Raw genomic sequence first — 22,254 nt, 5'->3', positions numbered from 1 at the left:
TGTACCAGGTACAAGGAGAATGGGCCACCAAGAATTCCAAGATATTGCCATATCTGCACCATGTGCAGGAATTGAGAAAGAGATTTACAAAGATAGAGTTTCGGCACGTACCTAGAATTCAGAATGAGTTTGCCGATGCATTGGCTATCTTGTCATCTATGATGCAGCATCCATACAAGAATTTCATTGATCCCATCCCCATGAGAATTCATAATCAGCCGGTGTATTGTGCTCATGTTGAAGAAGAAACAGATGGAAAACCTTGGTTCCATGACATCAAGGAGTATTTGGTGAAAGGAGAATATCCGGAGCATGCAAACCACACTCAGAAATGCACACTTTGGAGATTGTCCAATCACTTCTTCCACAGCAGAGGAAGTTTGTATAGGAGAACTCCTGATTTAAGACTGCTAAGACGTGTCGATGCAAAAGAGGCTTCTAAGTTACTTGAGAAGATACATGCTGGGACTTGTGGCCCACATATGAACGGCTTTGTCTTAGCCAAGAAGATACTCAGGGCCGGTTATTTTTGGATGACCATGGAGACAGACTGTGTCCAGTATGTCCGCAAATGCTACCAATGCCAAGTGCATGCCGATATGATAAAAGTGCTTCCAAATGAGCTCAATGCCACAAGCTCACCTTGGCCATTCATCGAATGAGGATTGGATGTCATCGGCCCTATAGAGCCCATGACTTCAAACGGGCATAGGTTTATTCTGGTAGCCATTGATTACTTCACAAAATAAGTAGAGGCTGCATCTTACAAAGCCATAACCAAGAAAGTCGTCGCAGACTTTGTCAAAGATCGTATTGTTTGCTGATTCGGAGTACCCAAGTCCATTGTTACCAGTAATGCCACCAATCTAAATAGTGATCTGATGAAAGCCATGTGTGAAACTTTCAAAATCAAACACAAGAATTCCACAGCCTATAGACCTCAGATGGATGGAGCCGTAGAAGAAGCCAACAAAAACATCAAGAAGATACTAAGGAAGATAGTAGAAAACCACAAACAATGGCACGAGAAGCTTTATTTTGCTCTGTTGGGATACCGCACCACGGTTCGCACATCAACTGGGGCAACCCCCTACATGCTGGTTTATGGTACTGAGGTTGTCATCCCAGCTGAGGTAGAGATTCCTTCTTTAAGAATCATATAGGAAGCTGAACTCAGCGATGCAAAATGGATAAGGAGTAGCTATGAACAATTGACCCTCATAGATGGAAAAAGGATAAACACAGTATGTCACGGTCAGCTTTACCAGAATAGAATGCCCAGAGCTTTCAACAAAAGGGTCAAACCAAGGCAATTTGCACCAGGACAGCTGGTACTGAAAAAGATCTTCCCACATCAAGATGAAGCCAAAGCAAAATTCTCTCCCAACTGGAAAGGTCCATACATGGTTCATAGGGTACTAACAGAAGGAGCACTCATACTTGCAGAGATGGATGGAAAAATTTGGCCAAAACCAATCAACTCAGATGCAGTCAAGAGATACTATAATTAGACTATTTACATATACTCATCTGATGTAATTGAACTACGCTTGACCTGATTCCCGTTTAAGAGGGGATACGTAAGCAGCCTTATGGGTTCGGTCATATCATAATAAAATTTCCATTTCCCCTAAGATCAGAAACTAGGGCAGAATTTTGATGAGGACCCTCAAAATTCCAGAGCAAGTCCAGCCAATGCCAACATATACCATATGGTCTGAAATCGGTTAAGAAACTGGGGCAGAATTTTGAGAAGGATTCTCAAAATTCCGAGGAAGGTTCAACAAAGTTTTCAAATGGCCAAAGGATCATCTACCAAACTGGGGCAGAATTTTGAGGAGGACCCTCAAAATTCTAACAAGAGGAAGCTGCAATGTCTCTAAAATGCGTTACAGTCACTAGCTCATCTAAAATTACTCGATATTTTAATACGTTTATAAAACAACTCTATTTTATCAATAATTGCATATTTTCGAAAACTCTATTTTCATAACAGTAAGGTGTTACCCAGGGAAACTCAAATAAGGCCTCCAGAACGGAACAAAGCAAGGCCAGCAGACAGAAGCACGAACCAACCTCCCCTCACAAAACTTACAATTTTTCTTTGAACGCAAGCACATTTGACATAGCAATAACATTCGAAAATATGTATACACAAAGCAAATTCACTATCAATCCGGCCATCAGACACCGAATATATTTCCAGCTAAGAAATATACTACTCTTATTTGCTACTCGCTCTTTGCATGGGACTAAGCCTTGTCCTGCATACTTGCATGAGGCTAATCTTTGCCTCTATATTTGCATGAGGCTAATCCCTACCTCCAAACTTGCATGAGGTTAATCCCTGCCTCCATATCTGCATAAGGCTAATCCTTGCCTCCATACTTGCATGAAGCTAATCCTTTCCTCTATATTTGCATGAGGCTAATCCCTGCCTCCATACTTGCATGAGGCTAATCCCTGCCTCCATATCTGCATGAGGATAATCCCTGCCTCCATACTTGCATGAGGCTAATCTCTGCCTCCATATATGCATGAGGCTAATCCTTGACTCTATACATTCATGAGGCTAATTCCTACCTCCATATCTGCATGAGGCTAATCCTTTCCTCCATACTTGCATGAGGCTAATCCTTGCCTCCATATTTGCATAAGGCTAATCCCTGCCTCCATATATGCATGAGGCTAATCCTTGCCTCCAAACTTGCATGAGGCTAATCCTTGCCTCCATACTTGCATGAGGCTAATCCCTGCCTCCATATCTGCATGAGGCTAATCCCGGCCTCCATAGCTGCATGAGGCTAATCCTTGCCTCCACACCTGCATGAGGATAATCCATGCCTCCACACTTGAATGACGCTAATCCTTGCCTCCATATTTGCATGAGGCTAATCTCTGCCTCCATATCTGCATGAGGCTAATCCTTGCCTCCAAATTTGCATGAGGCTAATCCTTGCCTCCATATATGCATGAGGCTAATCCCTGTCTCCATATCTGCATGAGGCTAATCCCTGCCTCCATAGCTGCATAAGGCTAATCCTTGCTTCCATACCTGCATGAGGCTAATCCATGCCTCCACAATTGCATGAGGCTAATCCTTGCCTCCACACTTGTGTAAGGCTAATCCCTGCCTCCATATCTGCATGAGGCTAATCTTTGCCTCCAAACTTGCATAAGGCTAATCATTGCCTCCATATTTGCATGAGGCTAATTCCTACCTCCATATCTGCATGAGGCCAATCCCTGCCTCCATAGATGCATGAGGCCAATCCCTGCCTTCATATCTGCATAAGGCTAATCCTTTCCTCCATATTTGCCCGAGGCTAATCCTTGCCTCCATATTTGCATTTGGCTAATCCCTACCTCCATATCTGCATGAGGCTAATCCTTGCCACCATATTTGTATGAGGCTAATCCCTGCCTCTATATTTACATGAGGATAATCCTTGCCTTCATATCTGGATGAGGATAATCCTTGCCTTCGTACTTGAATGAGGCTAATCCCTACCTCCATATCTGCATGAGGCTAATCCCTGCCTCCATATCTGCATGAGACTAATCCTTGCCTCTATACCTGCATGAGGCTAATACTTGCCTTTCTATTTGCGTGAGGCTAATTCTTGCCTCTATATTTGCATGAGGCTAATCCTTTCCTCTGTACCGGCATGAGGCTAATCCTTGCCTCCATGTCTGCATAAGGCTAATCCCTACCTCCATGTCTGTATGAGGCTAATCCTTGCCTCCATATTTGCATGAGGCTAATCCCTGCCTCCATATTTGCATGAGGCTAATCCTTGCCTCCATATCTGTATGAGGTTAATCCCTACCTCCATATCTGCATGAGGCTAATCCTTGCCTCCTTATTTGTATGAGGCTAATCCATGCTTCCACACTTGCATGAGGCTAATCCCTGCCTCCGCATTTGAATGAGGCTAATACCTACCTCCACATTTGCATGAGGTTAATCCTTCCCCCCACATTTGCATGGGACTAAGCATTGTCCCTCATTGCATAAATATTGCTCTATTCTAGTACTATCTATTTACTTTTCAATCGGGCTAAGCTCTGCCCTTCATTTCACAATACTATGGCTCGTCTTGTTAACATCATATTATTGCATCTCTTGGGCTAAAATATCGCCAATCTATCCAAAGGTGTCTTAATCTGAAAGGCATCATCCTCATAGCCGGAAGACACCATGCCATGGCCTGAGGATCTCTCACATTCACATATCATTATTCAAAGGCGTCATGGTTCAGAGGCACCATTTGCATGGCCCGAGAACACCATTTCATGGCCTCCAAATCCCTCACTAAACAATTCATGGCCCAGGACATCATGGTCCAAGGCCGTCATCCTTAACCGTCCGAAGATAACTTTCATGGTCCAAAGAGAATCTGCATCATGTTTAAAATTTTAGCACAAATACATGTTCGTAGCATCTCTTTATCTGCAGGTGACGATCAAGCAACTGTTATCCTAGAAGGAGTGACCTCGCTCCAGTTCCTTCAACTATCTCAAACCTGGACCATTCACCATAGCTACTCTTGCATCCACTCCAAAATCTAGTGTCCATTCTTGTAATGACTTCATCAGTATATTCCACCAATGAATCTGGAACTACACGTGGCCTGATTCCTATAAAACTAGGGATATGTAGGCAGCTCAAAGACCAGAGTCCAGCCTCTGTCTTTCAAAACTTCCCATCCGGTCAAAATTGGCCATCATTTCTTTACCTGAAAACTCTTTTCATCCTTCCCGGGTAAAGAGGGGCAGCTATTGATACCCAATTTTTTCCATAATATTTCAAAACTATGTCGAGGCATCAATTAGTATTTTTCATACAATTTCTGCATTTTGTAATATTTTAACTAATTTCTCCCAGCATTTATTTTATAAAACAATCACTAAATTGCATCACAAATAGTTTCATAATTATTTTTGTGGCTTAATTCTATTATTTGCATTTGTACCAAGTTTCATTTATTGCACAAATAACAAGATTTGTATTTTTAGAATGCAAATATAATTAGTTTGCAACTATGGCCTATGCATACATTATTACATTATTTGACCGGAAAATAGCCTTTTATATTTTTAAAATATTAAGTAATTATTTTAAAATATTTCCAGGCACAAAATCATTTTTTCATAGCCTATTAGTTATTTTTTAAATTGTTCTATCAATTAAAATAAGGTATTTAACAATGGTCCCTATTTTCAAATTTAGCCTAATTGCCCAACCCATATTTAGCCCCTTATAAACCAGCCCAGAAAACCCAGTCCCAACCTGCCCGACCCAATACCCAGCCAAATCCTAGCCATTGATCATTTTGATCAATGGTCCAGATTCACCCTTACCTAAATTAAATCTAATGACCTCCCCTCTGAGCCTCTCATTTTCCCCTTCTCTCACGCCGACATCTGATCCTCTCCTCTCTCAAAAGCTCTCAAGTCCTAACCCTAGCTCACTCTCATCGACATTCATCTACTGCCGTTCATGGTGTTTCCCCACCACCGTTAGGCCTATAATAGCCTCCCTTATGTTGGTATTGCCATCCCTAAGGTCCTCGAGGGACCAGGGTCAGTCCACTCGCATCTATGGCCCTTTCTCGCCTATTTTAGGCTATTCCGATTTGATTTCGAGTAAGATCTTCCTATGATCTAGGGATTTCTATGCCTACTTCTTCATCTCTGTATTGTTCTTCTCGAAACCCTAATTTCTTTTCTAAGCCTACTTCTTCATCTCTATATTGTTCTTTTCAAAACCCTAATTTCTTCCTTCTGAACTTCTTAGATCTGTACAGATCTGAGATGGTTTGGACCTATTTCACATGAGTTTTATAAGAACCGTCTGATTTTCAATTCTTTCTAAACTAGGGTTTCCCGAAAATTTCTTTCTCCAAAATGTTTAATGATTAGAATGTTCAATCTTCTATTTTTTATATGTTTTAACCAATTTCGTATAGGTTGCTTTAACCCTAACTAGTTTATCTAAAAACCATAATTTTTATTAACATTTTGTATGGCTTCTGAGTTACTTGTGTACTGACTTTGTCTTATGCTTTGGTTCCTGTGATTTTTCTTTAGCTTAATTCGATGTCTTGTGATTATTTTATCCTAATATGCCTCTACTAAGTTTCTTGGTTCAACTTTTCTACTGATTCTATATGTCTATGTTCATTCTGGCTATTCATGGTAAACCTATATTTTTTCCTTAAATCAAGGTTGTTTTGTATTCTTGAGTTACCATTTTGTTTTATTAAAATCAATGTGTTGAATCCTGACTATTCCTTTCTTGCCTTATTTGAATTGTTTGCAATATTTGCTGACTCTTTACGTAGTTTTCTCCTTAATTAAACCTTTGACTATTCTGAAGTTCTTATTTTTGGTTGGATTTGAACTCTTTTCCTTAACAAAACCTTTGATTCTTAATTCTTTTCTCGGTTTGATTGAACCCCTTGCCTTAATTAATTTTCTCTTGCCTTATTTGAATCAACTATGTTACTTGCTGATTCTTACTAATTGTTTTCTTAATTGAACATCTATTCATTCACCCCTAATTACCTACTCTAACCCAAGTCTTACTTGATTTCCTTCCTTATATATCTGTCCTGCTTTTACCGTTGATTGATTATCCCTTGATTAAGAGGAAACACTTTACTGATTTCACGTGTATGACTGATTCTGTGAATTTTCCTAATTGCTACACAATTGATCCTTTACCTTATTTATTTAACTCTTGATTACTATATATGTACTTACCTATTCTCACTTCTGGACACGAACAATAGCTCAGAAACTACCACTTTTACAAGCTAAGAAAAGGGCTCTTTATGCTCTCTCTGCTACTTGTGATCTTTGTTATTCCAGCCGGCTGCAAACCAAGGCTGGAAATTGCACAATACCTTTCTTACATTTTGTGTTTTCTTTCTCCAACTAGGTATGCTTCTGATTAATTTTAAGAATCTAAACCTATGTGTTTATTTACTGCCTTAGTTCATATGGCCTGAGTCCATTCTTTCTTCTGTTTACCGCTTACCCAGCATGCCAAATACTGCCTATTCAAATCTGTGATTAGCATGTTTCCACTTTACTTGCTTGTTTGCTATCTTGTTTAACATGTCTACATATGTAACCAGCCTGTTTGACTGACTACTGTTCATCTAGCATACCTAAACTCTACTTTTGTGTAATTAGCATGCCTTCACTTATTAATACTTGCCTAGTATTACCATTTAAGTCCTTGCATGTTATGCCTCACTCCTGCTACATTAGTTAATCTCCCTAGCGTGACTCTAGTCGTGTTGTTTAGATGTCCTCAACATGTTTCTGCTGTGATCTTTGCTACATGACCTGCATTCTATCTAACTTACTAGCTCTGTATAACCCCCTTAAGAACTCTATGCATCATATTGTTTATGTGCTCCATTAAGGAGTATTCTCTGTATTCCCAACCCCTCTTTCCTTGTGTGAAAGTTGTTTGCCAAAGTACTTCCTAAAGCCTGTTAGTTCTATGACTTGTGTTCTGATTGCAGATTGTTTTTTTCATACTTTCTCAAACTATTTTATCACTAAATCAGTACTGGTTTTCAGAAATTCTTTTCACTCCTAAGACCTTTCTTTTTACTCTTTACCAAACTCTTTTAAATGAAATTGGCTATGGAACTTTGGGCATTTGAGACTACTGGAGGCTTGGAAACCACTTTGGGCTTGCTTCAGGCTCCATATAGCTTAATTTCTATTATATTTATGTAATTTTTATTCAATCATTGGTCTGTAATAATTAATTGTGAACAAACATTGGGGTGATTAGTGAAAAAGGGTGGGTAGTCACATATTGTGAGTAAAGTTGGGGTAGATAGCATGCCTATAGGGTCCATTTCAATTCAAATGTGTTTTGTTAGATGACATGCCTATAGGGGTTCATTTGGTTCAAAAAATGTGTTTGTTGGATAATATGCCTATAGGATCTGCTCTGATTCAAATAAATTTTGCTTGATTTACTTTCACACAATTAGAAGTCATGCATATAGGATCTAAATCAGCTTTAAAATAGAGATCATGCATATAGGGTCTAAATCAGCTTTAATAGACATCATGCCTATAAGGATCTACTTTGGTTCAAATAAATTCTGCTTACTTCGCTTATATTTAATTAGAAATCATGCCTATAAGATCTAAAAATAGTTTAGTTTAATTTTAACTCATGTTTGTATACTCTGAATCGGTTTAATTAACTAATTTGTTCGTTTCTTTAATAAATTTTCAACTTTGCCATAATTAATATTACTAGAGAGCATGCCTATAGGATCCAAATTTCCCGTTTAAAATTGTTCACTGTCTCATTGCATTCCTGATTAATGATTAGACACCATGCTCATAGGATATCACTATTATACGCCTAGGCAAGCCTATAGGGCGATTAAAAAATCCTGCAACTATAAAACCTTGTTCTGTTATCTGTGACTACTCATATTCAATAGTCTAAAATCAGTAGGCAAGCTGAATAGGTCTTTGACACTTTGGTCCAAACTTAATATTTCATATTCTCTGCTCACCTAGATATCCTGTTCTAGAATTACTCTTAAATATCTGAAAACTGTTGTTTGAGATGTGCACTTACTTGCTTTGTTTGTAGGTAAAATATGAGCCTTAAATTGTTCCCTCTTTAATGCAGTCCTAATTGTTTTGGTTGACGCCTAGATTTTCTCCTTTAAGTACCTTAGGATGGTCTACCACTGCCTAAATTAGAGGTTCTACATACCTCCAGGACCACGAGGAAGGGACCGGTAGTGCACGCATAGGATATCTTTCAAGGTTGCTAGAACGCTTTAGGCTATGACCAAGGGGAGGGAATTGGGTAGTAAGGATATGATGACTACGCGCTAATGTCACGTGTAGCCCCTCATTGAGGAGTGATAACCGGACATTATGTGGGTATGATCCTGTAGGCTAACCAACCTAGGACCCCTCTTTCCCAACTCTCGTTGTTTAAATGAATTTACTATTCTTTATATACATGCAAATTGTTCAAACCTTTTCCCTTTTATCATTAATATAATCATACATGTATGTCAAAACATGACCTTATTTGCGAATATGTGTTAAAACTGTTTATTTGCTAAAATGACTAATTCACGTAGTTTAAGTTCGATCGGGACCCACCATTGTGGACCGTGAGGGGTGACTAACACCTTCCTTTCAAGGTTATTTTGAGCCCTTACCCTAATCTCTGGTAACGTAAAGTAGTTACATGAGTTAATCTCTCTAGGTGCCCTAATACACCATAATCCGTTAGGTGGCGACTCTTCAAATACCCAATTCCCAAAAGGAAACAAGTTATTCCCAATGAATGTCGAAACCCGGACTTCGCGAGGAAAAAGGGGGCACGACAACAGCGACAAGATACTTGAGTTCATTTTTTTCACTTTCCGCCTCATTGGGCGGCGGTATTATCCATTTCTGGTAGATAGTAACTTGCGCTTGATCAGGCAGGATTAACGATGAAGCTAGGGTAGCTAAAGCATTAGCCTTCTTATTTTCTTTCTTTGGAACATGCTGAATAGTCACATCGTCGAGCCACCGCATTAATATTTTAGCGTAATCATGATATGGGTGTAGTTCAGGCTTCTTGACCTCTTAACTACCTAATAGCTGATTAACCACTAACTGGGAGTCACCAAAGACTTGCAATTGCAATTGCTTCATATCAACGGCCATTTCAAGCCCAAGTATTAATGTTTGATACTCAGCAACATTGTTGCAACAGAATTGTGTTAAGGTGAAGGAGTAGGGCAAGACTTCACCTTGGGAAGTGACAAACACTACACCAGCACCAGCTCTTCCATGATGCAAGGCACCATCAAGTATATCTTCCATGGAGGTTGAACTTCAACGACCATTGCATCCTTATCAGGTATTTCACTTGTTAGCTCCCAATCATCACGTATAGGATGATCTGCCAAGAAGTCCTCTAATGCTTGTCCTTTTTAGCCTTCTGAGGGATGTACACGATTTCAAATTGTTGAAACTTAAGGTACCACCATGCTAGTCGATCACTAAGGACGGGTTTTGACATCACGAACTTGATGGGATTTGATCTAGAAACCAAACGAACGACATGAGCTTGAAAGTAGTGCTTCAACTTTTGGATTGAGAAGATTAGAGCCAAACATAACTTTTCAATTGGCAAATAATTTAGCTCATTTGGTGTCATCATTCTGCTTAAGTAGTAAAGGGAGTTTTCTTTCCCTTCACTATTTTCTTGGGCCAACAACGCTCCAAGAGGCCATTCTTGTGCTGAAATGTATAGTATCAGCGGCTTTCCAAGTATAGGGGCTTCCAAAACCGAGGGCTTCATCAAGTAAGATTTGATGCTCTTAAAGGCATTGTTACACGCTTGGTCCCATTTGAAAGGGACACCTTTCTTCATAAGGTGACTGAATGGTTGGCACTTCTCAGCTAGGTTTGAGATGAATCTCCTAAGGTACGCTAACTTTCCCTGCAGACTTTTCAATTCGTGAATGTCCCGAGGCTCAGGCCTTTTCAAGATTGCATCTACTTTGGATTGATCAATTTCAATCCCTCGATGTCGAACAATGAAACCAAGGAACTTTCTGGAAGTAACTCCAAAGGCGCATTTCAATGGATTCATACTAAGTTGGTACCTCTGGAGCAACTCAAACACCATTCTCAAGTCTTTCAACTGGTCGCTTTTCTTTATTGCTTTTATCACCAAGTCATCAACATAGCATTCGACATTCTTGTGGAGAAGGTCATCAAAGATATTCTGCATAGCTCTTTGGTAAGTAGCACCAACATTCTTTAAGCCAAAAGGCATTACCTTGTAGAAATAAATACCCTTGGGGTACGGAATGCAGTAAGCTCTTCATATTTTGGCGCCATGCAAATTTTGTTATAGCCTGACGAACCTTCCATAAATGACATTGCCTCATACCCAGTGGTAGCATTGATCATCAGTTCTGGAATTGGAAGCGGAAACATCTTTAGGACACGCATTGTTAAGATCCCTAAAGTCAATGCACACTCGAATCTGGCCATTTTTCTTCCTTATAGGGACAATACTTGAAACCCATGTTGGGTATTTAACTTCACGAATAAAGCCAGTTTCGATGACTTTGTTAACTTCGGTTTCAATCAAGAGAACCAAGTCAGGCCGAAAGCGCCTTTGGGCTTGTTTAACAGGGCGAGCGCCATTTTTGACTGCAAGGTGATGGACTACTACTTTCGGGTCCAAGCCAGGCATCTATTTGTAACACCAAGCAAAGACATCCCTGAACTCCTTGAGTAACTCAATATAAGTGCTCTCTTCATCAACTTCTAGTAAAGCACTTAGGTAGGTGGGTCTTGGTTCTTCATCGGTGCCAAGGTTAACTTCTTTTAAGGCATCAACGGTCGTCTTCACATCTTCTTCAAGTTTAGGTGGAGCATCTTTCGCATCTTCATCTTCTTGAGGGTACCCATCATTGAAGTATATGTGTTAACATGGTGAAACATCCTCCAATTCTGCATTATCCTCCATTGAAGATGGAACACCATTCTCGCCTTGTACAGTAACATGATACGAGGAACCCACACTTTCTTCATCTTCATCATGTTCCTTAGTGTAGACCATAATATATGGCTTTACCTTCAGTACCTCTTTACATGAAACCACAAGTTTTGTTTGTTGCCTCATTCTAGAAGGAACCAAACTTTGGAAATCCTTAGGGATCTTCTAGATTTTTGGCGAAGCAGGTGTTCTTATGATTTAAAAATTTCTTTAGAACTTGTTCCCCTTCTTTAATGGACCCAATCTTTCATACACAAAGGTTCTCACGGGTGATTTTCCAAGTCTATCAAAGATAAAAGGCTTGTTAGAAGCGGCTGTTCATCTTTTACAGTGATATAATTGCTGCTTGCTCTTCTTATGGAGATGCACACTGGTGACGGTTGCTTATTTCCCAAACCTTCACGTGCTTGCCTCGTTGTAACTTCTGATGGTAGCTTCCCTAACTTTGACGGCTCATTGGGATTATATCCAGCTTTTGCAAATAGCTTGTAAGCGTTAGGGTCAAAACCTTCATCTATTCGCTTTGTAGGGAGTGCCACATTCTGCAAACGATTTTAGGCTAAAAACCCTGCAAGTGGCTTCGAGGACAACTTTACTGCCTCAATTGGTTTTACCGGAAGATTTAAATTCTTTAGCTTGTTAGTTTGGAGAATAGATGATTTTCCCTTGTCTTTATTCCTTTTAGGGACATATTTGAGTGCGGGACTTACTTTCTTTCCATATGACGCAATATCCCCTTTATGAGATTTATTCACGTTGGCATGTACCTCCTTAGTAACAACTTTGGATTCTTGCGGGTCTATTCATTCTTGCTTTTCATGCCATTATCAGCTTTTATCTCCTTCACAATGCGGTTCTTCAAGTAGAACTTTGCATCGGCGAAGTGTGACTCTGTCTCGATGAATGACTCATCATCAGCAACTATCTTTTTCTCGACTTCACCCTCGTAGTATTTTAAACATTGATGGTAGGTAGATGGAAACACTTTATTCTCATGTATCCAAGGCCTTCCAAGCAAGAAATTGTATGAAGTCTTTGTGTCGATTACATGCAGCCATGCACATGATTGCCTATGGCTGTTTGCCCCCTTGGTTGAATCCTTGGATAATCACACGACTTTCTGAGAGTTCGCTCATAGGAATACCAAGTTCCTTCACAGTGTGAATTGGCAAAATGTTCACTGATGATGTTATGCCCCGCAATATTACGTCAATATTTTGTCCTACAGTATTATATTACGGTGATGTTACGCTTCGCAGTACCAAATTACGACGATGTAGCACCCTGTAGTATTTTATGTTGAATTTGTCGTAAGGTAATTAACATCAGTCCAAGTAAAAGATTATTTGGAGATTATAAAGATTATGATATTTCACAAGTGATGAGTAAATTCATGAACGTAAAAGGGGAAGCAAGTCAAAGAAAATGAATGTTCGTCCATGTTTGGCATTTGGGATAAAATATGTGTCGAGCGATAATACCCGATAATTATGAACTAGTACCATATAAGATACCAGATGACCGGTGGTATAACGTATAAAAAGAAATTAAAAATAAGTAGAATTTTAAGTAATTTTGGGTAATTTTTTAATTATGCGGGTAATTGGTTAATTACCGAGTAGTGGGACATTACCTAGTTAACTAATAAGTGGGTAAAGATTAATAATCTCCACCCACTCGCCACGTGGCAGCAGGCCACCATTCAAACCTATGACTAATTAGTCATAGGTGCTTAGTGGCTAAAAACGTGTAAGAATTACAAGATAGGCTTGAAAAATCTTGGTCTTTTAAAAGCTTATATTTTTAGTCAAAATGAAAATTTCACTCTTTCATCTAAATTCAACCAGAATACTAAGAAACCTTAACAATATGAAGATTTTATTCTTAAAAAATGTGAGGTTACATTATTAAAAATGTGAGCTTTCAAGAATTTAGTAACGTACGAGTTCATGGATTTTCCCTTACTTCGATCCGCCGTTATGTGTTGACGCAATCATCGGGTGTTAAAGGTATTGTCAGGAGAATCGGTTCAGGTATGTTTAGGCTATCCCCTCTTTCTTTTTGGCATGATCCAAATTATACAACAGAAACGAGCAAACACATAGTTTCCATAAATTACTTTATTCATAGAAATACTAAGGGTATCTATGTTCTTGATTCCCCATGTGAATTATTATTATCTTGTGTTAATGGGTCTTAGAAAAATATGTATTTGATAAAGTTTATCCGAAAGGCATATTGAGTTATATGGCATTCTGAGAAAATCTTATTAACGTATTTCTTATGCATTTCATGCATTTATACATGTACATTGACCCATGACTCATACGGTGTTAAATATGCATATATATGTATGTGTGTGTATATATATATAGGATATGGGAAAAGGTTACAGCGTTATATACACACCACTACCTGATCAGCTGGTATATGTTGATGGTTTTGCCGATAGTGGCCGAGATGATATGATGGGATGCCCTCAGAGGCTTGATGATGTTATGAACACATGTACCTATGCACGACATGACATTCATATGCATATGCATGACACTATAATTATTTCATAATGTACAGAGCTATCCAAACTTACAGGTTGATTCATTTACTCTATATTTCTTCCATGTCTGTTATGTACTTATTCATGTGCCTTATATACTTTGTACATTTTTCGTACTAACGTCCCTTTTGCCTGGAGACACTGTGTTTCATGCCCGCAGGTCCTGATAGACAAGTCGAGAGCCCTCCAAGTAGGCTATCAGCTCAGCAGGAGATGCTGGTGCGCTCCATTTGCTTCGAAGTTGCTTGTTTGGTTAGTATGATTTAGACGTGTATTGTTTGGTATGGCGGGACTTTGTCCCGACCTTTATGACATTTATGTAATCTTAGAGGCTTGTAGACATATGTCGTCTCCGTGAAAGATTGTATGGCCTTATCGGCCTATGTTTTGAGTTTATAAATAATCATGTTGGTCTATTAGGCTCGTATGTCACATGTATATGATGATGTAATAAGAAAGATACGTTACGTTGGTACTCGGTTGAGTAAGGTACCAGGTGCCCGTCGCTGCCCATTGGATTGGGTAGTGACAAAAGTGGTATTAGAGTAGTTCTGTCCTAGGGAGTCTACAAGTCGTGTTTAGTATAGGCTTATTTATGGGTGTATCGTGCACCACACTTATTAGCAGGAAGCTATTAGGCATTTAGAACTGTCACTCTTTCTTCTTACTCTAGATCATGTGGTAGAGCTTATTTATAAGAATTCAAGTCCCAAAATTCTATTCGTAATAAGACGATGCCTACATTCAGAAAGAAGATCGATAAGAGATATAGCTGTGGAATTGTTGATTTAGAGGAACTCGAGTTTACATCTTGCTTATGATAAGTAAATGTGAGATCTTTAGCTGATCATGAGTGTACTAAAAGGTGTAAGCTTCCTGATAAGAAGCCTTAAGGAAAGAATACCTATCCACCTTTATGGTAAAAGACAATGAGAGATTAAGAAAATAAATACAAGTTTCAACAAGAAAAGGAAGCAAGATGAAAAAGGGTACGAGGCGCCCAGTTAATGAAGGTTAACAGTGGTTATAATGAGGAACATAAGCTTTTTATGTAATATTCAACAGTAACAGAGATATGTACAATTGGTCACACCTATTTCAGTTATGCCCTATGGGGGCTTACATGTATAGTTAAGAGAATGATGAGCTATCAAGATCCGACTGGAGTTAGGGTAACCCAAATTAGTGAATGGATTGCTTGTGTTAGTTGACATTGCCGAAGGATATTGTAAATGTTCTAATAGATCTCCTTGTGAGACACCCAGATGGTGCACACTAAAATAGCATAGCTAGATATGGGTAATACAAAGATAGGAACTGGAAACCTTGAAGGGATAAATATTACCTTAGTATAGCTCCCATCCCTAGTAGAGGGAGAATGTTAGGCAGCCCGAAGTGCCGGTTGATGGAGCAAGGGAAGTTAAAAAGCGTAAGAATGTCTTGTTAAAGTTTTCAGGATGAAATGATAAATAGAAATATTAGCAGGGAAGTACGAAGAGGGATAATAAAGCATTATGAGTGAGATGTGATACATGGATGGCAACAGTAGAGTGTTACAGAATCTATAGTCAAATGAAGAAAGAGATGGGAGGTGATAGGCCTTAAGACAACAAGAGAGTATAAGCCATACAGTCACATCCTCATCTCGAGAAATAAGGTCGCGACTCTAACGTGATTAACATAAGGAAAAGTTAGACCCCGGAGTAACAGAAACCAGTATGGATTGGTGAATAAGATAAACTAAACATGAATTAGGAACTGAGTGATTTGATAATAGTCGGCATCCTGAGAATTTTAGATTTCATTCCGGCGATAGTAGAATGGACAACAGAAGAAGATTTATGAGAAATTCAGAGAATGGTCATTCAGGAAGATGCTTTCCTAAAGCAAGCAATGTTAGCCAAGTTAAGCTTAAGGGACTGTATGTACCAGTTACATTAAGTGTTACCCTTGCAAGTAAGGAAATTTGTCATCCTTGGTACAGAAGGATTGCCGCAAGGCGAGTAAGGATCATTTATGTTGTGAAACGACGCCAAAGATGAAGAGGTAAAATATCTATAGGTAGATCCTTGTGGCTTCAGCTCTTAGTACTCCCTTAAAGGGGGGAATATGGAGTGATGTGGAATTAAGTCAGAATTAAGTGGTTCTAGTGACTATGGAATAGTAAACGAAGAATGCGATAAAAATGAAAAAGGAATGACATGGCAATAATCCAAATCTTACAGATACGCTACGATTCAAGAATATTGTGCAAGCACAACGTCAAAGAGGGGAAGTAAAGGTTCCTGCCTAAGCTGTTATTAATAAATAAGTAACCAGTGCAAAACTTAAGTTAAGACAAAGAAAATAACCCAAGAAAGATTACGAGGAATATTGATATGAGAATGGGCCAACGAGTAGTTAGTAATTGATCAGAAAGATCCCAGTTATGGATAAACAGGAGGTTACAGATGAGTCAGCGGATCGTGTAAGATAAACATAGTAAAACCCAACATGGAGAATTCAGCCTCGAAGTAATGTCATTATAATACTTGAGATATATTCAAACAAGAGTCGGGGTAGTTAAAGGTACTGTATGACTGTTACGGGGATAAAAGAAAGTACAACTGTGAAGGCAGTCAAAATAACAGTTCAGAAGCAACCATACAAGCACAAGGGTATGGAAGTAAGCAACTACGAATGATTATAGGCAATTAAGGACATCAAAAAGGTCCATAATAAGCTCACAACATTACGAGAGTCAAGGGTTCTCCCTAAGTACTACAACGAAAGACTAGCAAAGGAGATAAGAAAGAAGGCTTCAACCTAAGCATAACGACCTAAAGAGGAAATGGTCGTGTAACAACAATCTCGCAACAACATTGTAAGCATTCCAAAGAAAATTGGCACCTACCGTGGCTATTGAACGAGAAGTAAAAATTAAAAGTAATATTTGAGATGATATGAGTTGTATGAAAACTCTGGCAAGTGTGGACACTAAGATAAGCTAATTATGGATGCAACAAAGGGGCAGAAAGACCAAGAAAAGTAATAGCTTATATTGAAAGAAAGCTAAGATGGAATGAAAGAAATTATTCGATCAATGATTCAGAGTGGGTTATGTTATGAATTCACTTAAGGGTTCAGGGTTTTATACATGCAACATATACCATCGTAGAAGATTCTAATATACGTTAAAAGAAAGAATTGATCCTAGGATTTAGACTAAAGATTAAATTGTTAAAGGATTGTATCATGCATATTACCCAATGCCCATGAAAGGCTAAACAAAATAACTAATACCATGAACCACAGATCGGGAGATAACTCAAGCTGACATAAAGGCCAAACAGAAGGAAGAGGAAACTAAAGAGTTATATCAACTAAGTAAATTAAGAGTCTATTTATTGGACCCAGAAAGTTACAAGCATCATGATTGAGAACATTGTAGAATCACTCTTAATATCAGAAGTACAAGAGAAATAGTACAGTAGCCATATTCTATAACAACTCTACGATAGAGCCAGTTAGAAAAGTACCAGTATGGAGCTACCACTGGATTGTGTATGCACTAGAGGTGCATGTATTATAAGAGAGATTCAAGTTGTGGGTGTGATTATACCTATGTGGAAGGGAGGTCATGAAAGAGATAAAATATATGATGTGACTTTAAGATAAGTAAGGTAATGGTGAACAACGTACGAGATACTCAAGTGCAGGAGCTTGTGAATAGTCCATACTTCAGATAAAAGGCCAGAAGCATTAAGACTCAAATGATATCAGCATCGTCAGTGGCAAACCTTCCAGCCTATGGTTTCTAAGTACCGAAAGGTCTAATCGAAGAGTAAAAGAAGAGTTATAAGTGATGCGATGTCTTGCGTGATGTTCAGAAAAGCATAAGGGAATCGATCGTAAGCTAAAGTATGATAGAGAAACAAGGTTTTAGAAATACAAGAGTAAGGATAAGAAGAAGGCAAGTGAGAAGGTGACGAAAATGGATAAGTCCTCAGGATTAAGCCCATGAAAACAATAAGAGCTGACGGCCTAAATAAACTCAAAGGATTCTAAAACTAGTAGAATTTAGAATAGATGGGACGATACCCTGGTAGTGAAATAAAGGTGTAATTGCAATAGATAAAGGATGACGTTTGGGCCTTCGGTTAAATAGTGATTTGAAAAAGAAAAAAAGGGGAAAAGGAGAAAATATTTTGCAGATGGCACGCGATTAGAATACCCAATAAGGTGAATCACATCGAGATACTGTGAACTACGATTATGGAAATCACTTCAAATATTCCTCGATGCAACGTAAGTCCTAGTGGCAAGGTATTACATAAGAAGTTTCAAGTTATCAGTGGTATATAATAGATCAATATTGAGGCAAATCATAATGGGTGGACAATCAACAAGAGATAACGTGGTTAAGAAATAAGATGTAGCTTTATTCGCAAGTTCTACAAAAGTACCGAACGAAGAACTTCAGTACACCTATAGATGCTCAGAGAGGTATCTTATTAAGCCTTATATATATTTACAAAGTAAGGCCTAGAGATTCGCTAAAACTTGAAGGAAAAGGAGAGAAAGGTCGCATAGGCACACTTACAAGGTCAATATCGTAGAGGTTGCATGATAGGAGGTAGCAACAGTTACGAGATTGGAAGGAAGTTGAACACAAGACATGGCAAGGGAATGAGGCCTAAAGGGGGGAATGCCCCGGCCTTTGAATTTCTTCAAAGAACATTTGCCTAAATGAGAAGGAAAATATTAAAGTATTCGCAAGAGCTATGGGTTATGAAAATGATAAGTACATTAGCCAACATTCGAGGACGAATGTTCCAAAAGGGGGGAATGATGTTACGCCCCGCAATATTACGTCAATATTTTGTCCTGCAATATTATATTACGATGATATTATGCTTTGCAATACAAAATTACGACGACGTCGCACCCTGTAGTATTGAACGTTGAATTTGTCGTAAGGTAATTAACATCAGTCCAAGTAAAAGATTATTTGGAGATTATAAGAATTATGCTATTTCACAAGTGATGAGTAAATTCGTGAAGGTGAAAGGGGAAGCAAGTCAAAGATAATGAATGTTCGTCCATGTTTGGCATTTGGATAAAATATGGGTCAAGCGATAATACCCGATAATTATGAACTAGTACCATATAAGATACCATATAACCACGGTAGTATAATGTATAAAAAGTATATTAAAAATAATTAGAATTTTAAGTAATTTGGAGAAATAATTAAATTATGCGGGTAATTGGTTAATTACCGGGTAACGGAACATTACCCAATTAACTAATAAGTGGGTAAAGAATAATAATCTCCACCCCACTCGCCATGTGGCAGTAGGCCACCATTCAAACCTATGACTAATTAGTCATAGGTGCTTAGTGGCTAAAAACGTGTAAGAATTACAAGATAGGCTTGAACAATCTTAGTCTTTTAAAAGCTTAGATTTTTAGTCAAAATAAAAATTTCACTCTTTCACCTAAATTCAACCAGAACGCTAAGAAACCTTAACAATATGAAGATTTCATTCTTCAAAAAAGTGAGGTTACATTATTCAAAAATGTGAGCTTTCAAGAATTCAGTAACGTACGAGTTCATGGATTTTCCCCTACTTCGATCCGCCGTTACGTGTTGCCGCAATCATCGGGTGTTAAAGTGGTTGTCAGGAGAATTGGTTCAGGTATGTTAAGGCTATCCCCTTTTTCTTTTTGGCATGATCCAAATTATACAAAAGAAACGAGCAAACACACGGTTTTCATTAATTACTCTATTCATAGAAATACTCGGGGTATCTATGTTCTTTATTCCCCATGTGAATTATTATTATCTTTTGTTCATGGGTATCAGAAAAATACGTATTTGATAAAGTTTATCCGAAAGGCATATTAAGTTTTATGGCATTCCGAGAAAATCTTATTAACGTATTTCTTATGCATTTCATGCATTTATACATGTACATTGACCCATGACTCAGACGACGTTATACATACATACATATATATATATATATATATAGGAAAGGGTTACGACATTATATATGTACCACCACCTGATTAGCTGGTATACATTGATGTTTTTGCCTATAGCGGCCGAGATGATATGATGGGATGCCCTCAGAGGCTAGATGATGTTATGAACACATGTACCTATGCACAACATGGCATTCATATGCATATGCATGACACTATAATTATTTCATGATGTAGAGTTATCCAAACTTATAGGTTGAGTCATTTACTCTATATTTCTTCCATGTCTGTTACGTACTTATTCATGTGCCTTACATACTCGGTACATTTTTCGTACTGATGTCCCTTTTTTTTGGGGACGCTGAGTTTCATGCCCGCAGGTCCCGATAGACAGGTCGAGAGACCTCCAAGTAGGCTATCAGCTAAGCGTGAGATGTTGGTGCGCACCATTTGCTTTAGAGTTGCTTGTTTGGTTAGTATTATTTAGACGTGTATTATTTGGTATAGCGGGACTCTGTCCCGGTATTTATAATATTTATGTACTCTTGGAGGCTTGTAGACATATGTCGTGTACGTGAAAGATTGTACGGCCTTATCGGCCTATGTTTTGAGTTTATAAATAATCATGTTGGCCTATTAGGCATGTATGTCACGTGTATATGATGACGTAATAAGAAAGATACATTATGTTGGTACTCGGTTGATTAAGGTATTGGGTGCCCATCGTGGTCAATCGGATTGGGTCATGATAGAGGATCCCCCATAAACTAAAATTTAATTTATTCTTTCATCGCGCATATAGCCAACTAGGTATAATGGGCGATTGTGAAGAGTGTCACCCAGTAGAAGATTGTCGTTTGTAAACGTAACCTTTTCCTCGCACACATTAGCTTCTTGAGGAATAGACTCGATGAGATTTTCTAAAGATGGCGCTAACGGTAGGTCGTCACTCTTTTATTCCCCTTTATTAGCATTGCAACAAGAGGCTTCAATACCATCACGGGAAATCTTCATATGGAACCAACATGGCAAAAATCCTCCAAGGTCACTGGATGTCATGGCTTTTAAGGGTGGTGCACCCCCACTTTTGCTTTCTTTACATGCTTAACTGGATTCAACTCCTCAATCTTTTCACCATTATTTTCCTTGTTGGTTGTTCCAATGATCCTTTTCGTGGGATCCTTTAGTGGCGCTTACGACAAGTCACCAATGTCCAGCCTTCATCATCCTCAAGTTGATTGACTTCAGCTTTGTCATTCTTCAGTAATTCTTCATATTTACTTTCTTTAATACCACATAATTCATCCGGACTAAATGAACTAAAGGTGATAGAGACTTGATTTGTGCTTGCTTTCTTATCCTCAAGCACAATCTTCTTTTCGCGAGCCAAATCCATGACTTTGTCCTTGAAGACAAAGCACTTCTCCATAGGGTGGATCACAAGTCAATGGTATTTGCAGTAATTTGGGTCATTTGTTTTCCCAGCTTCATTTGGTCACTTCATCTTCGAAATCTCAATGAGATTTAACTCGAGGAGTTCTTCAAAAATAGATGGCACATCAGAATCCAGAAATGGGCACTCTTTCTCTTGCATTTCTTCTAAAGTCAACTTTCCACTTGGCTTATCTTGAAAAGAATTGGATTTCATACTCTTCTTCTTGCTCATCTTCGTTGTGAACTTCACAGGTGATGTGTTGATATTCATAGCTTCTTTGCTTTCAAACTTGGGTACGAACTTGCCCCACTTCCTGACTTCTTTCTAGTCGATCACTAAGGACTGGGTTTTGACATCACAAACTTGATGGGATCTGTAACCAAACAAACGACATGAGCTTGAAAGTAGTGCTTCAACTTTTGGATTGAGAAGACTAGCGACAAACATAACTTTTCAATTGGCGAATAATTCAGCTCATTTGGTGTCATCATCCTGCTTAAGTAGTAAAGGGAGTTTTCTTTCCCTTCAATATTTTCTTGGGCCAACAACGCTCCAACAGACCTTTCTTATGCTGAAATGTATAGTATCCGCGGCTTTCCAAGTATAGGGGCTGCCAAAACCGGGGGCTTCATCAAGTAGGATTTAATGATCTCAAAGGCATTACAACACTCTTGGTCCCATTTGAAAGGGACACATTTCTTCATAAGGCGACTG

This window comes from Nicotiana sylvestris, chromosome 3 (assembly GCF_000393655.2).
Source record: "Nicotiana sylvestris chromosome 3, ASM39365v2, whole genome shotgun sequence".
In the NCBI taxonomy this organism is placed as follows: Eukaryota; Viridiplantae; Streptophyta; class Magnoliopsida; order Solanales; family Solanaceae; genus Nicotiana; species Nicotiana sylvestris.
The sequence above is the reverse complement of the archived record's forward strand: the minus strand, read 5'-3'. Positions refer to the sequence as shown.